We start from the raw sequence: 6,334 nt of genomic DNA on the forward strand, positions 1-6,334 counted from the left end.
ATACAATACTGAGCGTTAAGGGTTTAATAGTATTTTACTGTTTACGCATATGATCGTCGAGGAGACACGCGAGATTATTATCTGTCAAATGCATTTAATTTTAAGAAGATCTTCAGTTAGAATTCGAAGAGAAAGGACAGCGTTAAGTCTGGCCGAGATTAAGCCTATACTTGCGATGCGATATAAATAATCAATTATTATATTAGTACGCGATACTGGTAATCGATCGTAATTGATTGATTGCATTATATAATCATCATGCAATCAGCAACGGAGTATTACGTTCAAATTTTACGTGCCACTACGCAGAATACGAGTATAACAATTTTTGTTAATTATATATATATAATAATTATTATTATTATTCTTTTTTATCTCATTGGACAAGCATAACCGGTGTACCAGACAATGGGATAAAGAATTTAACACGTGTCCTCAATTTAAGGATCCTTGCACAGTCCTATTAGCGGGTTCAGAGCATACGCGTGAATGCCTGCGTGCATATGTGACAGAGACTTGCTTGTATTATTGTATAAATGTTGATAATTAGTTAATAAAAATGTATGGCATGTCGGGACGTGTCGTGCGGATCCGCAGGTCTACGTAAAACATAGGATCTATCAATCCCCAAGCTACGATCCTAGAGATCGAATCTAGAGCCGATCCCTCAATCGGTATATATCTAGACTAGCACAAGGCTGTGTATATATAACGCCCTGCGTTAGAATTTATTAAGATATAGTTTGTACGTTGAACTATATATATATATAATATCATCATCATCATCATCATCTTCATTATTATTATTATTATTTTTTATTATTATTATTATTATTATTATTATTATTATTATTGCGAATAATATAATGGTCCATTGTCTTAATCAAGCCGATAGTATCATCATGCCTCATGTATATCATATTAAACGAACATATTAATACTCGCGTATTTGTACTCGACATTCCTTTCATGATCCATGTACTTATCGATCTTTTTCAAAAATAATGTCAATTTGAGAGAAGATATTTACATATCTCTTGCAGGAGCATTTCTTACGAAAGAAACAAAAAAAAAAAAAAATATATATATATATATATATATATATATTAACACGATAAAATTAAATATTTTATCAAATTTTTCATTGTATGTTAAATTTTGTTATTGTGTTTTATATAATGATATCACATATCGGTCACGGAATTGATTTTATTGTCTGGCTGACGAGTTTCATTCAGGCTCCTAGTCCCACATATTGACATAATACTAAAATCATGACATCAGAAGCAAGAAATCGTGAGTTTTTTCTTTAAGCGAAATATTTCGAAATAAATTTCTTTTTTAAATGAGACCACTTGTGTTCGATAATACGGATTAATAAAATATACCGAAAACTTTTTTTTTTTTTTATTCATAAAATAATAAATAGCTGTAAATCTTAATCAATTGTTGTAAGATCCATTTTTCCTGAAAATGTAGGACACGTGCTGATGAATTATATACATGCATTCGTCAATGCAGGATAACGAAAAAAGGAGTTTTCGACGTATTTTACTAATTTATAGAATACGAATGGTTTCATTCGAAAAATTATTTAATCAATTAATTTCAATATATTTTGCAAGAGAATAAAACTCATATGATTTCTCGCTTCTGACATCATAATTAAATATGACACAAGAATCTTAGTTGGTGAAGTGAATTCATACGAAAACGATTTACATATCGAATTACATAATTATAACCGGAGTATCACAAGAATCAATCGTAAAAAATCGCTCGTGTCGTTTATCATATTGGTTGATCGGAAAAGTGCGTATTATCAGCGATGATTAATTTAATGCGTTACACGATCTGCGCGCTTTGTTTTTCAATTGATAACAATTTGCGATGGCGATGCGATGTTCGAGAATATATATTTCACGTATTGCTGGTTATTATTATCATAATATTATTATTATTATTATTATTGCGTGTACTCCAATGTTGATCGAATAACTTTTTCATTATTGATCGTCAACATCAAAAATAGCGATAGCATTTCGCACCAAGTATATTGTATAACAATATATCATTTTAATTTTTCACACTTTGAGGACGTATATATGTTTTTACATTTGTTTAAGAGACAGCAAACGTATACAGGGTAGGGTATTTATATTGAGACATAAATATCTAAAAAATAAAGCAAGATAGAAAGAAATGTTTCAGAGAAAAATTGTTTGGTTCTAAGGGGTTCATAAGATGATGCCATTAGTTTGACCTTGGGTGGAGGCGCTTCGGAGATTTCAATGTCAATCTTGTTTTTTCAAACGGAAACACCCCAATTTTTTTACATAAATCGATTTCTTTTGGCCATCATATCCCTATAACTTTTTATGCAGCATATTGCAAGAAATCGATTTATGTATAAAAATTGGGGTGTTTAAAAAAAACAAGATTGACATTGAAATCTCCGAAGCGCCTCCAGCCAAGGTCAAACTAATGGCACCATCTTATGAACCACTTAGAACCGAACAACTTTTGTCTGAAATATTTCTTTCTATCTTGCTTTATTTTTTTAGATATTTAGATGTCCCAATATAAACCCATACAGCACCGCAAGATTGCAATAAGATTGCAGCAACATTTTTCTGCAAGATTGCAACATTGCAGAAACATTGCGAAATGTTGCTGCAACGTTGTTATGATATTGCAGCAACAGTAAAATGTCCGCCTACAGAAATATTGCAATATAATATTGTAGTAACATAGCAATATAATATATATGCAATAATGCTTTATGTATATTTATCGACATAATATCCTTAACATATGAAAAAAATAATAAGAAATTAGGCCTATAAGAGTCAGGATCTAGCGTGTATATAGTTTTTCTGTATTATAATAATAACGAAATTATAAAATGTAAATTTTTCGGTACACATTCGACTTTCTTCAGTGACAGAGAATATCTAGGAGAAATAAGAAAAAACTCAATTTGCAATTGTGTAAATTCACAATCTCTTTGTATCTGAAATATTCAGATATCCGGATGCAAAAAAATTGTGGTGAATTTACGCATACGAGTTTTTTCACATCTCTCTTGTCTTTATATAATCTCAAAATTTATTTATTAAAATCTAAAGTATCTTGCATATTAGAAAATTATTATCAAATTTTTGATTTTATATAAGAATAGAAACTATTAAAAGAATTCTTAGTCCAATGTCTGAGCCCCTGTATTAGGGTCATATCATACGACTTAAATTAACAAAAATAGTTATTATATCTTTTTAATTTAACCAGCCGCTCTTTGTAAACTTTATATAATCATCGTGATTAAAAATTAAATGCGGAATAGATAGCGCAACATGCGCCGCATAGTGATAAACGAATGAACTAGCGATTATTGAATACTTTTTTTGTAATATTTTCGAAATGTTGCTGTAACATTGCTAAAGTTATATTGTAAAATAATGTCTTTGCAATATTTCTGCAACATTAAACTGCAATATGCAATATTACAATGTTGCAGGAATGTTCTTGCAAGCTTCAGTGCTGTATGGGAATGCTCCACCCTATATATAAATTTCTAACTTCATTTGATAGATGTCACATTCTTTCAATTTGACTTTAGAGTTCAATTAGATCAAAGAAATTATCAATCAGCATGCCAAATCAATTGAAATCGAAAGAAGAACAAATGCAGAAGAACATCTGAAGAGACTTGTTGACAGGCATTTTCCTTCTCTTATTCAATCTAAACCTAGTAAAAGAAAAGAGAACGTCGAAGATGTGTCGCATTTCTAGCCAGACCAAAAGAAAAGAAAAGATTATTAAATAAAAATACTTTTTATGAATTTTGTAAAAAAGTGTCGTTTAAAAAAAGAAAAACAGTCGTCCCCGAAGGGTCAATAGAATGCGTCAGGTCAATTCAAATTTGCGGTAAATTTTACAAATCGAATATTTTCTCTCCCTCCCTGTGCCACCCCTACTTTTTTCTTTTTCAAACACGATATAAAGCCAGGCCGATAAAACGCGCCGTTACGTTGATCCCACAGAGTTTGCATAAATGCATATGCAGCTTACAAAGTAGGATCACTCTGAATACTTGTTGCGAACCGGTGCATGCATATGCGATCAGCATAATACAGCATGCACTGGTGATCTGCATATACCCATTGATAGAGCGAAATGACGAGCGAAAATGAAAAAGAAAAATGGAACAGACGGATCGCCGAGCGTGCCGCGGCGCGACGATGATGTATATTCATTAAAAGTTGTTAGCAGGAAGAATTGGACTTCTCGATCTTCCATGACCGACCCAATTCTGCGACCGCCATAAAGAGATTGATATACGCTGGAGAGTTGTCAAAATCGCCTAACAATGCAATCGCACCGTGACACGAACATCCGTCGCCGAGAGAGAGTTCTCTTTCTTCGTTTGATAAAAAAAAAAAAAAAAAAAAATCCGCATCAGCTCGCTTTTCTTTATTTTCGTAATCCCATAGCACGCGCATGCGGCTAAATGATTAATCGAAACAATCAATATTTAGAATGATCCTAAATAATCAAAAGTGCGATAATTCATATTGCTGTCGTGTTGCCAACAAATATATTATTGTTGGCAACACGACAGCAATTTTACAGACACTTGGGTATTTGGGTATATTCTAAAGTGTTTCCCTCTCTTTTGCATGTTTATATCAAAATATATCTATATATATCCTCATTCTCTCTCTCTCTCTCTCTCTCTCTCTCTCTCTCTCTCTCTCTCTCTCTTTCCAGTTTGATATAATTAATATTTCTATATAGCTACTTCATTTTATTATAAGAAAAACAAGATAAAAAAGGAAAAAAGAATAAGAAAAGGAAAATAACTTATATCTTAAATGAAAACATTTACATATTTTTATCTTATTCCAAAAGAATTTGATAAAATCGATAGAAACTTTTGATTCGCGAGAAATATACATAAAACTCGTAAATAAAGGAAAAGACACAGAGAAACAATCAAGTATTACAAATACAGGGTGTTCTAGACCACTCGTACACCCCTTTTTTTCAAAAACTAAGCATTGTAGAAAAAAACGTTTTGAACTAAAATTGTATGGTTTTGAGGGGAACATAAGATGATGTCATTGGTTTAACCTTGGATAGCATCGTTAAGGTCAAATCAAGAACATCTTTAATTTCTTAAATGGAACCCCCTATTTTTTAGTGCATATTCTTATAGCTTACCTCGAGAGCTTTCCAAAACACTATAATAAAGTATTTTTTTATTAAGTATTTTTTTATTAAGTACTTTTTGAGTTATTTTATATTTTAATCTGACATATTTTGATATAAAAAATTAAATATCTTGTAAAATATTTAGTTTCCAATAATCTTACCGTAATACTTTTATGTACAGAATAATGAGACAAACCAATTAGTGCCAAAAAAAGCAAATAATTGTTTAAAAAATACATTGTAAATAATTTTCTTAAAAACAATTATTTTTTATGCTAATGTACGAGTGGTCTGGGACAACCTGTATATCAAAAAAACGATTTATTTGTCTGGTTAAATAATAAGACGTCACTCAATATATTGTTTATCAAATATTAGTTTTAAATATCATCATATAAAAAAGTAATGCAACTCAAAATTTAGTTATTTTGAGTTAATTTGTTCAAATTCTCATCGCTAGAAAGAAAATTCCACCTCAGCTACAGTAACAAAAATTTTAAACATTTTTGATATGAATTTTGTGCGTGAATAATATATATAACTATTTTAGTAAAAAAAAAGTTATTTGATAATCTCTGCATTTAGTTAGAATTAGTATAGTACCTAACCTTTTTTTGTTTTTTTGCTTTCCCGGAAAATTGCATTTTTTCAGTTGTGCCATTTTTCTCTATATGATGTATCAATAAACTTTACAGAGATAACATAGAACGGCGGATTGCATGCCCAGATAACACAAATGTATTCTATAAACGTTCTATAAATAATATTCACCTTCGATGAATATTTGAATATTCTAATAAAGGTAAGAGAGAGAGAGAGAGAGAAAGAAACGATCTATGAATCTGCATAGAACTTTAGAACGAGGCCGATCTAAATGTTCTAAGATTTATAAAATATTCTTTTAACACGAGAATATTCTACAAAGATTCATAGATAATTCTGTATAAAAATATTCTCAAAATAGTATATATCTGACGCTAAATAGAATAGTCAAAGAATAAATTGCGCTATTCGAGCGCAAACAGAACGATTCGACTGAAAAAAAGAAAAAAAATTTTAGCGAAGTTCGAATGGAGAATTTAATTTAATTTTTCGAAGCTCTCGCGAATCTCAATTTTAA

This window comes from Polyergus mexicanus, unplaced genomic scaffold (assembly GCF_030449975.1).
Source record: "Polyergus mexicanus isolate NDT 795.1 unplaced genomic scaffold, iyPolMexi1.0 SCAF_18, whole genome shotgun sequence".
In the NCBI taxonomy this organism is placed as follows: Eukaryota; Metazoa; Arthropoda; class Insecta; order Hymenoptera; family Formicidae; genus Polyergus; species Polyergus mexicanus.